The sequence below is a fragment of the Solanum dulcamara genome, chromosome 12, assembly GCF_947179165.1.
Source record: "Solanum dulcamara chromosome 12, daSolDulc1.2, whole genome shotgun sequence".
Lineage (NCBI taxonomy): Eukaryota > Viridiplantae > Streptophyta > Magnoliopsida > Solanales > Solanaceae > Solanum > Solanum dulcamara.
Window position 1 is genome coordinate 12,562,954 of NC_077248.1, and position 16,780 is coordinate 12,579,733.

General features: G+C 35.4%; 1 pseudogene; it reads right to left on the bottom strand.

The window, feature by feature from the left end:
- Positions 1–13,651: 13,651 nt before the first annotated feature.
- LOC129875609 (uncharacterized mitochondrial protein AtMg00810-like) lies at positions 13,652–15,357 on the bottom strand (annotated as a pseudogene).
- Between the last annotated feature and the right edge of the window lie 1,423 nt (positions 15,358–16,780).

Consider the following 16,780-nt stretch of genomic DNA (forward strand, 5'->3'; position numbering starts at 1 on the left):
ATTGTTCATAATTATATAAAATATATTTTTCTCTATCTGTCGAATTAAATTTGTCCTTCATTTTCACCTATTGGAGAAAAAATGTCATTAACGTATTAGAAATGGCTTTAAAACATCCCCCTTCCACTTATTGGATCAAATTTACCCCTAACATTATTTTTAGCCTTAAATTATGCATCAATTAACGACAGACTTATAAGATATTCAATTAAATTTTAATTAAACATGTGAACTTTATTTATTGTTCCACATAAAATTTTGACCCACTCCAAAAAGACTCTGGCGAGCGCCGGTGAAGAACGCAAGCAAAGCTGGAGCTCGACCCATCCATGACAACACAAAAATCATTTTAAATTAACAAGAAGAACCTCTCCCCTTAACCATTTTTTAGAGGCTAAGTATTGTACTAAAACTCAACCAGATGCAAATACATAGAGATCTGGATAATCGCATATCTTGAAAAGGATGACGGAGGTTAAAAAATACTATGATCATCACATACTTTGGATAATTGCTAAGGAAAATTGTTTTTTCTAGTGGGATAACTAGACTAAAAAAGGACAATTCAGTAACCTCCTTAATCACCAACGGAGTATCAAAGTCTCGAACTACATTGAAAATGAAATATGGAATATGCCAAAACTGATGCATACATGTTCTTCTCACATTGACGAGCACATTATAGGAATCAAAATCCAAGATGCTCACAACGACTTCCCAATCTTGACCCTTGAAGACAGGACATATTTGTTGGGAAAATGCGGACTAATATGAAAATATATATGGTCAAAATAATAGAAATAAAATAGAAAAATAATGACACCAAAATTTTTACGTGAATACCCTTTTAAATAAGAAAAAAATCATAGGCCAAAAGAAGCAACTGATATCACTATAGTAAGAAATTTTACACCGCTTAGTCACTAGTACAATACTCAAAATGACTACTACACATTCAAAAGTAATAATAGTCTTTTGATTTACCACCTTACTAAAATATCGCTCATACTATATTTTTCTTCACAGACTATTTTCTTAGTCTATGGAATACCTCACTTTGATCTCTAGTATTTTTTTCTCTCTATCTTAGTGTGTTTAACAAATAAGCAAGAGTGCCATATTTATAGGGAAAAATATATTCCTTTTGATGTCATTGATGACATCAATTAGAAACCAAAATTCAAAGTTAGGTTTCTTGGTAGGAAAAAATGGTGAGATTTGGTTGTTGAGATTTTCCAACTATCAATCCATATTTTTGACTCACCAATTTTTTAACCTAACAAAGAAAGAAATTTGTGGCATGGGATGGATACCAACAAATCTCCTCTTCCATTTTCATGCACCAGAAGGAAGTATCTTCATCTTCTCAGAGAGAGCGCATGCCAACAAGTTCTTTGCACATTTCAAACTTGTCCCTTGTTACCACTTTGATCAGCATATCTACAAGATTCTCATTTGTTGAGATGTTTTCAACCTGCATAGATTCGTCTTCTATCTTTTCTCAAATCCAGTGATATCTCACGTCTATGTGTTTCTTCCTTGCATGGTACATGGAGTTCTCGCTTAAGTCTATTGCACTTTGAGTATCACAATAAACGACATACTCCTTTTGATGCAAGCCAAGCTCTTGAAGAAATTGTTTGAGCCATAGAATCTCCTTACCAGCTTTAGTGGCCACAATATACTCACCTTCAGTTGTAGACAGTGTAACACACATCTGCAACTTTGACTGCCATGATATAGCCCTCCCCGAAAAAGTAAATAAATAAACAGTAGTGGATTTTCTATTACCAAGGTAAACTGCTATATCAACATTTGTATAGCCCTTCAAGATTGGATTTGATCCTCCAAAACACAAGTATTTATCTGACTTTCTCTCAGATACTTGAGTATCCACTTTATAACTTCTCAATGTTGTTTTAATAGATTATTGAGAAATCTGCTGACAACACCAACTGCATGAGCAATATCAGATCTAGTGCATACCATTGCATACATTAGACTTTAGACGACGGAGGAATATGGAATTTTGGCCATGCTCTTTTTTCTCCCTAACTGTAGGACACATTTTCTTGCTCAACTTCATATGACCAGCAAGAGGTGTACTATTTTGGCCATGCTCTTTTTTTCCTCCCTAGCTATAGGATACATTTTCTTGCTCAACTTCATATGACCAGCAAGAAGTGTGCTAACATACTTAGCATTTTTCATGTTGAAGGGATCCAGTACACATTCAATATACTCTTTTGTGACAAATAAATCTTTCTTTCATCTCTGAAACAAGTAATCCTCATGCCTAAAATTTTCTTGGCATAATCCAAGTCTTTCATAGAAAAAGACTTACACAACTCTTTCTTCAACTCGTCAATCTTGGAAATATTATTTCCCACAATCAACATATCATCCACATATAGCAAGAAGATAATAAAATCATTGTCAGAAAATTTTTGCACAAACACAGAGTGATATGAGAAAATCTTCTTGTATCCATACTCCCCCATAATAAGTTCAAACTTCTTGTACCACTATCTAAGAGATTGCTTTAACCCTTAGCATACAAAATTTTCTTTACCATTTACTTTAAAGCCCTTAGGTTGCTCCATATAAATCTCTTCCTCTAAGTCATCGTGAAGAAAAGTCATCTTCACATCCATCTGCTCAATCTCTAAATTAAGACTAGCAGCTAAATCATGAACTGTACGAAGGTAGGACATTTTCACGACATGAGAAAATATTTCATCAAAGTTGATACCCTTTCTTTGACTAAACACCTTAAAACCAATCTAGCTTTGTACTTGGGCTTTAGGCTGTGTTCTTCAACTTTAACTTTGAACACCCACTTTTCTTCAAAGATCTCATGCCCTTAGGCAATTTCACCAACTCATAAGTATGGTTGTCATGCAAAGACTTTATCTCATCTTGCATGGCTTTAATCCATCGATCCTTATACTCATCTTCTATGGACTCCTTATAACACTCAGGTTCACCCCCGTTAGTGAGTAGCACATACTCATTAGATAAATAACGAGAGAAAGGAATATGTTATTTGTGGACCTCCTAAGAGGAATATTTGATTCTTCCACAACTTCATGAGCAGGACCATCATCAATAACAACATCATTGTTATCATCACATAAACATGTTGATCTGGACTTGATTCTGAACATCATCATGATCATCAATCCTACCAACATTGTATACGCTTGTATGAGAAATGTGATCAAGATCAACTATGCCAACAGACCTTGAAGATTCTAGTTTTTGCGTTTTGTCAATATCTTCAATGGTTTGATTTTCCATAAAGACGATGTGGATTGTCATAAGATTCTTCTCAATTGGATCATATAGCCTGTAACCAAATTCATCAAGGTCATATCCAATGAAGATGCACTGCCTTATCTTGGCATCTAACTTTGATCTCTCATTTTTTGACACATGTACAAAAGCTTTGCAACCAAATACTCTCAAATGGTCATAGAAAACATCCTCTCCATACCAAGCTCTATATGGAACATCACTTTGCAAAGCAATAGCATGACATAAGTTGATAACATGTGCAACGGTCAATAAGGCCTCACTCTAAAAAGAGTTCGGTAATTTTGCTTTAGAAAGCAAACATCTAACTCTTTTTAACAAGGTCCTGTTCATCCTCTCAGCCAACCCATTAAGCTTAAGAGTCTTAGGAGGAGTCATCTGGTATCTAATACCTTGATGGTTGCAGTATTGGTCAAATATTCCATAATATTCACCACCATTATCAGTACGAACACATTTTAATTTTTTTTTTCCAGTTTCTCTTTCAGCTGAAGCCTGAAACTGCTTAAAAACACCTAACATTTGGTCTTTAATGTTCAATACATAGAACCAAAGCTTTCTTGAGCAATCATCAATAAAGGTGACAAAGTAGAGTGCACCACCCAATGTCCTTGTCTTCATTAGACAACATAAATCAGAGTACACCAACTCAAGTAACTCTGTCTTTCTTGAAGGAGGGTTAGACTTAAAGAAAACTCTTTTTTTTTCCAGCCAAACAGTGCTCACACTTTTCTAATTTAGCACTTTAAAAATTTGACAATAATTTCTTCTTTGCCAAAATATTAAGTCCTTTCTTACTGATGTGGCTAAGCCTCTTGTGCCATAACATTTAATAGTTATCTCTCTCAACTGCATTCACCATATTGGCACAAGTAGAAGTTGTAGTCCAATATAGAACACGACATTTGTTACCATGAGCCACAACCAAGGAACCCTTAATGAGTTTCCATTTTCCTCCACCATTGGTACTAACATATCCTTCATTATCTATAACACCAACAGAAATAAGGTGTAATCGAACATCAGGTGCATGTTTTATATTGTTCAAAATTAGTTTAGTTCCAACACTAGTTTCCAAAAAATATATATCAACACCAACCACCCTAGATACAGTCGCATTACCCATACTCAAGGTTCAAAAGTCACCAAAAGTATAGGAAGAGATAAAATCATTCTTTGATGTCAGATGAGATGCGGTACTAGTGTCCACAACCCAACTTAACTCATCATAAGAAATATTTAGCATATCTGCATCAAGGACGGTAACAAAATCTTCGGTTATTATGGTGGCTAGGCAATTTTCATTGTCATATTTTTTATTTTCCTCTTTTTCTTTGTTCTCCCTCTTCAACATTCGGCAAAAGAATTTTGTGTGTCATTTCATGCCACAATGATAGCACTCAATATCCTTAAGTCTACCTCTGGATTGTCTCCTGTTATGTTCTCTATTTTGATAGCCGAGGCTTTTGTTTTCCCCTAGGGCAAGTCACGTGGACATCCGACGAAGAAGAACCGTGATATTTTCTTCTCATCTCTTCATTCAATAGCTTCTCATGGAGAAATTCATAGAGATCACACCATCTGGAGAAGAATTTGATAATGAAGTTCTAAATATTTTCCAAGAGTCTGGTAGAAAATCAAGTAGAAGCAAGCCTTGAATTTTTTCGTCAAATTTAATGTCTATAGTAGATAGCTGGTTCATGATTTCCTGAAAATTATTTAGTTGATCTGTCATCAGAGAGCCATCATGATATTTTAAACTTAACATCTGCTTTATTAAGAATATTTTGTTGCTCCAGTCTTCCGAGCATATAAGCTTTCAAGATCTGCTCACATAAGGTACGAGCATGTGTCTCCCTGGAAATATGGTTCAATACATTATCATCAATCCATTACCTAATAAATCCACAAACCTATCTGTGCAACATATTTCACTCTTTATTTATTTTATTATCAGGCTTTACAGTGATAAAGACTGATTGATAAATATTCTTGACATAAAGCAGATCATCCATTTTCCCCTTCCAAATGACATAATTAACACCATTCAAAGTAATCATTCTACTAATGTTGACTTCTATCGTTTTCCCCCAAAAATATAAAATGATTGCAAATCAAAGTAAATCTTATCTGATATGGAAGTTCAGATTCTGCTACAACCACATAGTATACTTAGATAAAACATTACTCTTATATCACTTTGTTGGAAAAATGCGGACTAACACGAAAATATATATGGTAAAATATTAGAAATAAAACGAAAACTATTGACACCAAGAATTGTACGTGGAAACTCTTTTAAATAAGGAAAAAAACCACAGGCCAAGAGGAGCAACTGATATCACTATAGTAAATAATTTTACACCATGTAGTCATGAGTACAATACTCAAAATTACTACTACACAAAGGACAACCCGGTGCATTAAAGCTCCCGCTATGCACATGATCCGGGGAAAGGTCCGACCACAAGGGTCTATTGTACATAGCCTAACCTTGCATTTCTGGCAGAGGCTGTTTTCAAGGCTTGAACCCGTGACCTCCTAGTTACATGGCAACAAATTTACCAATTACTCCAAGGCTCTCCTTCAAAATTACTACTACACACTCTTTTTGATTTATCACCTTACTAAAATATCGCTCACACTCTATTTTTTTCACAGACTATTTTCTTATAGTGTATGAAATACCTCACTGTAACACCCCAGAAAATTTTCGCTAAAACTCGAACACTTCTCCACGTGTGGGTAGACTCGAACTAAAGGACTTGTAATTTTGTATATGAGTTAGGATTAATTCCTATGTATTGGAAGTGTGTTAGATGTGTTTAGGGGTCATAAGGGACCTCTAACACCAAGTTGAGTCTAAATAATTAGTCCCGACTAAGTTTCCGAATGAGTTCGTATAAGGATCAACTTCCAATGACCATATCTCTTTGAATATAATGTACTAGGTGGCCCACGGCCTACCAATTAAAGATCTTTGAGTCTTCTTTCCAACGCCACCAAGATTGTAATTTTTGGAGTTCAAAGTCAAAAGTTATGACTATCCTAAGGCGAACTAGCACGACAGGAATTTTAGGCTTGGGTTGCAATTGTTGGAAATCTGGGCTTGGCGCCGCAGTGGCGCAACGCGCCACTATCGCGCCAGGAATAAGCCTCAGTAGTTTGGTCCCTGGCGCGGTGCGCCACTATGAGATGTGCAGGGTTTTTAAGCCTATTTTCCAGAACCCAGAAAACTTATGCTAGGCGCTGTAAGGGCGCGATGCGCCACTATCGCGCCATAAAATAGCCTCAGTAGTTTGGTCCTTGGTGCGATTCGCCACAAGCAGATGTGCAGGTTTTAAGACTATTCGACTTGGCACCGCAGTGGCGCGACACGCCACTATCGCGCTAGTAGCATTTTAGCCTGTTTTCCAGAAATTGTTTTGGAGAAAGGGCAATTTGGGTATTTCCCAAAATTATATATACACCATTCTTGAACGTTTTTGGGACCATTTTTCAGTCTTTCTCTCTCTAAAAGCCCTAATATTTCTCTCTCTCTTCTTCTTCTTCTTCTTCTCCAAATCCTTCTCCAACAAAGGGTGCCTTCAAGAGTTTCAAGAATTCAAGCTTCCCATTGAAGACCCAACAACAAGGTTTCTTCAAAATCTACTCTAAGGTATGTAAGGCTAACCTAAAATATGGATTGAGTTCTTCCATATGTCCATAGATGTGTTGGATAGGAATTGTGAAAGATTTAAACCTTCTAGGAAGGTTTTTTTGAAATTTTTCCTAAATCCTAGAATATTTTTATATACTAGAAATTGATGGATGATTTCATGACTTGAGTTACTAAATAGTTATCTTTCATATTATAGACTACAAATGAATTGTTGTATATAAATTAATATGTATTGATGATGTTCTTGATGTGACTTTGTTGAGAGTATGGATTCATGTATTCGTTCACATGAACCCAAGATGAGATTTCTTTTTGGTCATAATTTATCTTGAGGATGAGATTGATGATTTTTATGTATAATAAAAATAATATTATTTTTATAGTGAAATGAGGCATTCTTTTACTTGAGTTGATGAAATTAATTTTGAGTTATATGAGAATTGAAATAGTTATGAATGTGAATGGCATAAAAAGAAATGAAATATTGGTAGAGCTAGAATGTCACTTTTATTTCTATAAATAGAATATAGAATTGTATAAGGATTTTAGAGTAGATGTTTGATGATGACGTGATGATGAGGTTTGATGATGATGTGATGATGATGTTTGATGATGATGTGAATGGTAATATTTGATGATGATGTGATGATGATGTTTGATGATGACGTTAATGATGATATTTGACGATGATGTGAATGAAGAGGATTATGTTGATAAGGATGTTGTGTGATGAAGTGGATTGGAGTCTAATGTGATTATGTGACGTGTGATTTGCATAATTTGATTTGATAGAAGTCTTATGAACATTTTGAAAATAAAGGATCCTTGGAGAAGGAGTTTTAAATAAAGGATTTGTGAACATTTTTGCATAAACTATTTATACACTATTTTCGAGTTTAAAGAATGATTATTTTCATCTATGATTTAAAAAGAGTTTAAGCATGAGTTGAGCTTGAGAAGTCTTTTAATTATTTTGAACGCGAGTATTTTGAGTATGAATGACTTGAGCATTTTTACTTTAAAATGTCAATTTTGAGATTTGAGTTGAGATTGTATAAATTTTAAAGGGAAGAGTTTGATGATTTGAGATGAGTCGATTTGAAAGAAGGTCCAAGAGGCTAGATTTCATTTGAGTTTTGAAAAGAGTCCAATGAGGCTAAATGAGTATTTTGAGTATTTTACTCACTTGATAGATATGAGCATATTAAGTCTTGGTAGGAGTATCGAGCACCGAATTGGGTAAGAGTATAGTCCATACTCGAACCAATAAACTACGTCGCTAAACGTAGGAGGGGATTGAACCGTTAAAGTCGGATGTTTCCCATGGGATCGAACCGTTAAAGTCGGATGTTTCCCATTTTATTGTCCTGACATGATAGGACTTGATTGGTTATGGATCCATGATTGGTTGATCGTTCATACTCTGGCAAAGTATGGACGGATGTGGCAACAATGTCGGATTGTTGTACTATCACTCGCTTATATGGTGATAGTTGTCGGTTAGAGAAACTCCCAATTGAATGGATTGTGCTTGATATGATTGGCTTGATTGTGATTGTAGATGTTTGAGTTAAATTGTAAAGCATTACATAGTTTAATTTGCATATTTATTGAGTTGAGTCCTTTGAGTTGATTGTTGAGTTGATGGTATATGATCGGATTGGGTTAGACAGATTGTGATTGGATTGTACATTATTTGGTTGGATATGTGATTGGATTGGATTAGATGATATGTGATTGACTTCGAGTTAACGGTATATGATTGAATTGGATTGAATAATTTAATTGAATTGTATCGTACATGATAAGACTGGATTGGATGGTTTATGATTGGTCTCTGCCTAACTGTGTTCTTACTTTAGACTTATGACACTTTGATTGAGTCTCCCTTATCTTTCTGATTTAAGATATTTGAACCAACGTTATTCTTCCTTGAGGTATGTTTCATTCTGCCATATTACATACTCGTACATTCCATGTACTGACGTCCATTTGGACTTGCATCATTTCATGATGCAGAGACAGGTTTAAGAGATCATCAATAGGAACACCATTAAGGATCTATACACACTCAGCATATTGGTGAGTCCTTCCCTACATTCGAAGGACACCGCTTATGTTATTCTTGCATCGAGTTAGCCCTTTTCATTTTGATTTGAGGTAGCCATGAACATGTCATTGGCACCAATTAGATGGTAGTGATAGAGGCTTCATAGACTAGATAGTGATGAGTCGATTGAGTATTTTCTTTCCTTGAATTATTCATGTCAAATTATTTTAATAACAAAGATCGGAGTTTGATTTGTTGGCTCATGGCCTTTCTTTCTTGAGTTAGATCGTTGATTTGGATTGCCCGCCAAATTATTTCTTTATTTTAAACTTTCCGCTGGTTGATTGATATTGAATGGATGTGTGAATGGACCAAATGGTTTGCTTGGGGACCAGTAATGGTCCTCGAGTGCCGGTCATGTCTAGGGTACCCTCTCGGGGTATGACACTCACTTTGCTATCTAATATTTTTCTGTTATACCCTGAAAATTTCCAAAATACCCCTAAAGGAGCGCGCTCGTATAACATATCAATCCTAATGTTTTTTCCCAATCTGAGGCTGAAATATTGATTAGGGGAAAAATCATGTGGGAAAGTGATCTCGATTGAATTTTAGGTCAACCGGATCAAAAGATAATTTTTGGGGGTAAAATTTCAATTCCAGAGAATTGTACGACCAATCCGCATCGCGTACTTGCTCTCCCATAATGCAATTTTTTCCAAAGTTTGGATAAGAATTCTTTTCACTAAAATAAGCCATAAAACGCATGCGCCGAATGCGATTTATGCTTTGTATATAAATCGCATTCCACATTAATGTGTAAAAATATACATATTCATTTTTTTTGTAAGAGGCATTCTGGTATTTTTCCCATGCATCCTATACTTAATCCACGTCATTTTTGACTCCATATCAATTTCTAAGCATGATTCTCCTATCAATTACGCTCTTAAAATTTCAATTCCAGAGAATTGCACGACCAATCCACATCGCGTACTTGCTCTCCCATAATGCAATTTTTCCCAAAGTTTGGATAAGAATTCTTTTTCACTAAAATAAGCCATAAAACGCATGCGTCGAATGCGATTTATGTTTTGTACATAAATCGCATTCCATATTAATGTGTAAAAATATACATATTCATTTTTTTTGTAAGAGTCATTCTGGTATTTTCCCCACGCATCCTATACTTAATCCACGTCATTTTTGACTCCATATCAATTTCTAAGCATGATTCTCCTATCAATTACGCTCTTAAACTTTGAGAACTGGGCTAAGGAGAAAAGAGAAGGCTAGGGTTCAGAGAAATCAAGTCGAATCTTTAATGTTTGATTGTCCAATCTTCATCCAAGGTATGTAAAATAAACTAAAGCATGGACCTTATTGTTCCATTTACCTCATGATTGTGATAGGTTGATTTGTGAGTGAATTAAGTCCCCGTGATTTTGTTTCTTGAGAATTTCTTTAAATTTAACATATTTTACATAATTTTGCATAATTGATGTTTTTCATGAACTTGTTTCTTCAACAAATGATTTAAACTACTTATTTCATAAATTTTAATAGTATTTTGACTAATATTATATGTATTTACCTAAGGATTGAGTCTAGAGCCTTGAACTTGTGAGTGCATGGTTATGACTGGGATGTGAACATGATGATAGTCATAATGAAATTTGATAGTCCTTTGAATTTTCATTATTGAACCCAATTGAATGGTTTCAACTGAATGTTATCATAAATGATTGTCTCAACTACTCTTTAATGATTGGAAGTGATTAGATAATTGATTGGTTGAATTTTGAAAGAATTAATTAGATAGAATTGATGAACTGATAAAAGTCCATATAAGACTTGTTGATTGGTTTGATTGGGTTCGATTGTCTTATGAGCATTGAGTCTTGGGAGGAGTATCGAGCACCAAATTGGGTAAGAGTAAGTAATAACTCAAACTCAATAACTACGTCACCAAATATAGGAGAGGATTGAACCGTTAAGGCAAATATTTCCCTATTTTATTGTCCTGAAAAGATAGGACTTGATAGATTATCGGATCCATGATTGGTTGATTAGTCCTTTATCCTGGCAATGATCTTGTTATACGATCACTGGCTCATAAGTTATTGTTGTCGGATAAGAGGAAATCTTATATAGGTCTTGATAGTCCTCTGATTGGATTGGATTGAATTGAATTGTATATGATTGGTCTCTGTCTAAACCTTACTCTTGCTTTAGACTTATGACATCCTTATTGAGTTTCTCATCTTTCTGATTTGAGATGTTTGATATTATTCTTCCTTGATGCATATATCATTCGGCCATATTACATACTCGTATATTCTATGTACTGACGTCCATTTAGATCTGCATCAATTTATAATGTAGAGACAGGTTCTAGAGATCATTAACAGGCACACCGTTGAGAATCTGTTCACATTCAGCTGATTGGTGAGTCCCTCCATGCATTCGGAGGATACCACTTATGTTATCCTTTTTTGAGTTTAGTCTTTTCATTTTTATTTGAGGTAGCAATGAACCTATCATTGGCACCATTAGACAGTTGATAAAGGCTTCATAGAATAGATTTTTGATGTGTTGATTGGATATTATATTTTGGCTAGTTTCATTCATACTATTCTTGTTGATTGGATTAGATGGATTGTTGGACTTTGGCCTTATTCTATAAGTTATCTATTTGAATATCATCCTGAGTCATTTTCTTGATGAGTTAAATCTTCCGCTGATAGAGTATTGATTGAATGAATGTGTGAACAGGACAAGGGGTTCGCTTGGGGACTAGCAATAGTCTCTGAGCGTCGACCACACCTAGGGTACCCTCCCAGGGCATGGCATTTTCTCTCTATCTTGGTGTGTTTAACAAATGAATAAGAGTGCCCTATTTATAGAGAAAAATATATCCCCTTTGGTGTCATTGATGACATCAATAAGAAACCAAAATTCAAATTTAGGTTTCTTGGTAGGAAAAAATGGTGAGATTTGGTTGTTGAGATTTTTCAACTACCAATCCACATTTTTGACTCACCAAATTTTTAACCTAACAAAGAAAGAAATTTGTGGCATGGGATGGAAAATTGCTCTTTATGGTGGGATAACTAGACTGAAAAAAGACAATTCAATAACCTCCTTAATCACCGATGGAGCTCTAAGGGTATGACAAGTGAGGCTTGCTCAGTTGGTTAAGCACCTCCACCCACGACCGGTAGGTCCTGGGTTCGAGTCACACTGGAGGGAAAGTGTGGAAACACTATAAATCCTCCAAAATGGGGGATAAAAAATAAAAAAATAAAAAATAAAAAAAAAGCTCTAAGGGTATCAAAATTTCGAACTACATTGAAAACGAAATATGATATATGCACAAACTGATGCATACATGTTCTTCTCACATTGACGAGCACATTATAGGAATCAAAATCCATGATGCACACAAGTAACTTCCCAATATGGAGCCCAAAAGACAAGACATATTTACATGTAAAACATCTTGGAAAAGCCTAAGGAAATTTAAAATAATTTCCTTAACTTCTATGAAAAGCTGGCATCCTAAACTCCTTTTTGAAGATTCTTTAGAGAAGGATAAATGGCAAAGGAAGTCTGACATTTTTTTGCAGTAAGTTGTGGTATCATCAACAACAACACACACGTTAGATCCACTTTGATTAACAAGTGGGTGCACAAATCAAAAACAAAGTACATGACATGATTTTACAATGTTTACCTAGTATTATATGTTGGGAGCTATGAAAATCGAGATGTACCAGCAGATTCGAAGGGGTCAATATTTCAGTTAGGCAAGTAATTGATCAAATTACATGCTTGATGAAGATGCTCGTCGACATTCAATTCCCAATACTTCATATTCAAGTAAACTGGATTCAACACTTTTCTATTGTTGAGAGTTTGAAGCCTAATTAGCTGGAATTTAAAAGAGTAATTTGTTCAACACATGCCTCAAAGTTGCATTTTATTCTTTTCTCCTCAAGTCAATTTTACTTTTACCTTTTCTTTTTAGGTGGACCAAGTTGATATTCCACATAAAAAATTAAATATCATTTACTTATGTATTTTGCCTAATTATTCTTTGTTCACTAATATATTTTTCTAAAATTACAGCGACATGCTTCCTCAGATTTTATATGCAACTATTTTTATCTTATCTCATGTTATACATAATGCATGTTCAGATAAATAAAAAAATTTAGTCTCAACTTAAATATCATGTTATTTAAAAACCTTTTCTTTGGGTCTTCTTCGACTTAGCACTTTCTACTTCACCCATCAACATGTCATATTATCCATAAAAACAGACAAATTGATAGAATGAAATGAAAAGGTATTGGAAAAAGAAAGAGAGTTGAAGAAGACTGAATTTGGGAACTTTTTGATCTCACTCATTGAGCTTAGCTAAGAATGAGAAATATCTCATCTATATATACAACTGATCCAGATTGCAAGCTGGCATTTCCCGCTGGCATTTCCCACTGTCACTATCACTAACAAACTTGTAACAAACTGCCTTAACTAACTTTTGGAACTAATCAACCAACTAATTAATCGAACTAACTAACCTTTAACAAATCAACAAATACTTATACATAATTACACAGCTAGGAACCACTATCTCCAATACTCCCCCTCAAACTGGATGTACTGAAGACATTCAGAACTCCAAGCTTGGCTAGAAAAAAATCATGTTGAGATCGACCAAGAGCCTTAGTTAGCAGGTAAGCCTGTTGGTCTTTTGTGTTGATGTAATTAGTCTTGATAAGGCTTTTTTTAATCTTTTCTCGAATAAGATGGCAATCAATCTCGATATGATTAGTCCTCTCATGGAAAAAAAGGTTTGCAGCAATCTGGATAGTTGTTTTGCTGTCACAATGTAGAACAGTAGATGTGTGTAAGGCCATCCATAACTCCTTGAAAAAACTAGTAACCTAGACTACATCTGCAGTTAAAGTAGTCAAACTTTTATACTCTGCTTCAGCAGAACTTCTTGACATTGTATTTTATTTCTTAGCTTTCCAAGAGATCAATGAATCCCTAAACTTGAGTATTTACCAAGTAACTGACCTCCCTGTGCTGGGACAAGCATCCCAATCTGCATCACAACAACCAGTCAAAGTGAGATCCTTTGTTGAGCTCATAAGTAATCCCAATCCTGGATTACCTTTGATATACTTAATCACTCTCAAAGTTGCATGCCAATGTGAAAACTTAGGTTGTTGCATGTACTGACTCAATGTCTGAACAACAAAGGCAATATCAGGCCTTGTGTTAGTCAGATATAGCATTTTACCACCATTCTTTGATACTTACTGACATCAGGAAATAACATATCACTATTTCTACTGTCATAAGCTGCTGAGGTGAGTTTCATATTGCATTCCAAAGGGGTGGAAACTAGTTGTTCCCCTGCAAGCCCAGCTTCTGAAACAAGCTCCAAAGCATACTTCCTCTGGTTCATGACTATAACAGTGTTGCATTTGCAGAATTCAATCCCCAGAAAATATCTTAGTTCACCCAGGCCTTTGATTTTGAAGTGATTATGTAACACTTGTTTGGTAGCCTGAACTAATGTAAGATCACTCCCTGTGATTAGTAAATCATCAACATAGACTAGCACATTGACCAAATCAGTGGTGCTTCTCTTAGTAAATAGGGAATAGTCCAAATGACTTTAGACATAGCCTGAATGGCAAAGTTCCTCAGTGAGTTTGGCATTCCACTATCTAGATGCTTGTTTGAGACCATACAAGGACTTAACAAGTTTGCATACATGATGTTTTTCTGCACTGACAAATCCCTTAGGGAGCTGTATATATACTTCTTCATATAAGTCACCTTGTAAGAATGCATTGAACACATCTATTTGAATTATCTTCCTATTTTCAACAGATGCCATGGCAATGATAAATCTTATAGTGGCCATCTTGACTACTGGGGCAAAGGTTTCTTGGTAATCAATTCCTATTGTCTGGCTATAACCCTTGGCTACAAGCCTAGCCTTGAACCTGTCAATCTGTCCATCAACCTTGTACTTTATTTTGAATACCCATTAGCAACCTATGGCAAACTTCTTCTCAGGTAACTTCACTATCTGCCAAGTCCCATTTTCCTCCAGTGCTTTGATCTCCTGTTGCATGACCACTACCCATCTATTTTTAACAGCATTTTCATAGCACTTAGGTTCAATCTCCTCAGAGAAACTACTAAGAAAAGCTTGATAATTTAGAGATAAGTGATAATAAGAAATATAGTTTTCCATAGAATAAGGATGGTCAGGATCAGTGAGCTGAGTGGCAAAATCTTTCATCTATACTGGTGGATTGGATCTTCTGGTGGACTGCCTAGTACTTTGGCCAGTTAAGATTGTAGAAGAATCTGATGTATCTTCCGATACAATAGCTTTTTATTCATGCAGCACTTGTTCAGGAATAACCTCATGTTCATGCATTGGTTGAACAAGTTCTGGTAATGCTTCTCTGTTCTCTTCAACCACAGAAGATGCGTCCCCACAATCACTTGCATCCAGTAGTGGAGTGTGGGAAAATAATGGTTCAGGTTGTCTCACCTTTTGTGCAGCAAATGGATAGATCTCTTCCTTGAAGATAACATCCCTGCTCACTAATATTTTTCTCTGACTCAAGTTATAAACAATGTACCCCTTTTGAGTAAGGGAGTATCCCAACAATACACATGCATCAGCTCGTGGTGATAACTTGTCATCTTTGACTACTTTGGTGGCATAACATAATCAACCAATTGTCCTTAAGTGAGTCAGGTTAGGTTGATGTCCATGAAAAATGGCATAAGGTGATTGTCCTTGCAAGACTGTAGTAGGCATCCTATTGATCAGATAAACAGCAACTAGAACATATTATCCCCAAAATCTGATTGGGATAGAACCTGGAAATCTAAGAGCCCTGGCCATTTCAAGAATATGTCTGTGTTTTCTCTCAGTCACTCCATTTTGTTGAGGAGTGTCTGCACAACTACTCTCATGAACAATTCCTAAAGACTCAAATAATAATTTACAATCTTTATTAAAAAATTCAGTCCCATTGTCAAATCTAACCTTCTTAACAGACTTATTGAATTGATTCTGAACCAAAGTAAAGAAACACTTTAGAATAGTAAACACGTCACTTTTGAATTTCATCAGAAATAGCTAAGTCATTCTTGAATGATCATCAACAATTGTCAAGAAGAATCTGTACCCAGCATGGGTAGGAACTCTATATGGTGCCCATACATCTAAATGTACCAAGTCGAAAACATCACTAGCTCTGGATATGCTTAAAGGAAAAGAAAGTCTAGTTTTCTTAAACTGGACATTTATATTACACATATCCGCATCTACATGCTTCCTAATTAATGACAGTTGTCTTAATCCCTTCACTGAGGGATGACCAAGTCTATTGTGCCATGTTATTCCCTTTGTCTCCATGGTATGCACCAGAAAACTTTGTTCTACATGTGTGACCTTTTCTGGAAGATAACTAGGAAAATAGTCAAGTTCTTCATTCTCCTTACCAATCCCCTTCACCCTTCCATTGAAGAAGTCCTAAAACACAAAGAACTTAGGGAAGAAATTCACAGAACACTTCAGTTGTCTAGTCAATTGATACATTGATAGTAAATCAAATTTAAAATCAGGAACCACCAGCACATTATTCAGGATATCACCAGCTGGTAACCTACAAGTACCAGTGTGAGTTACTGATGTAGTTTGACCA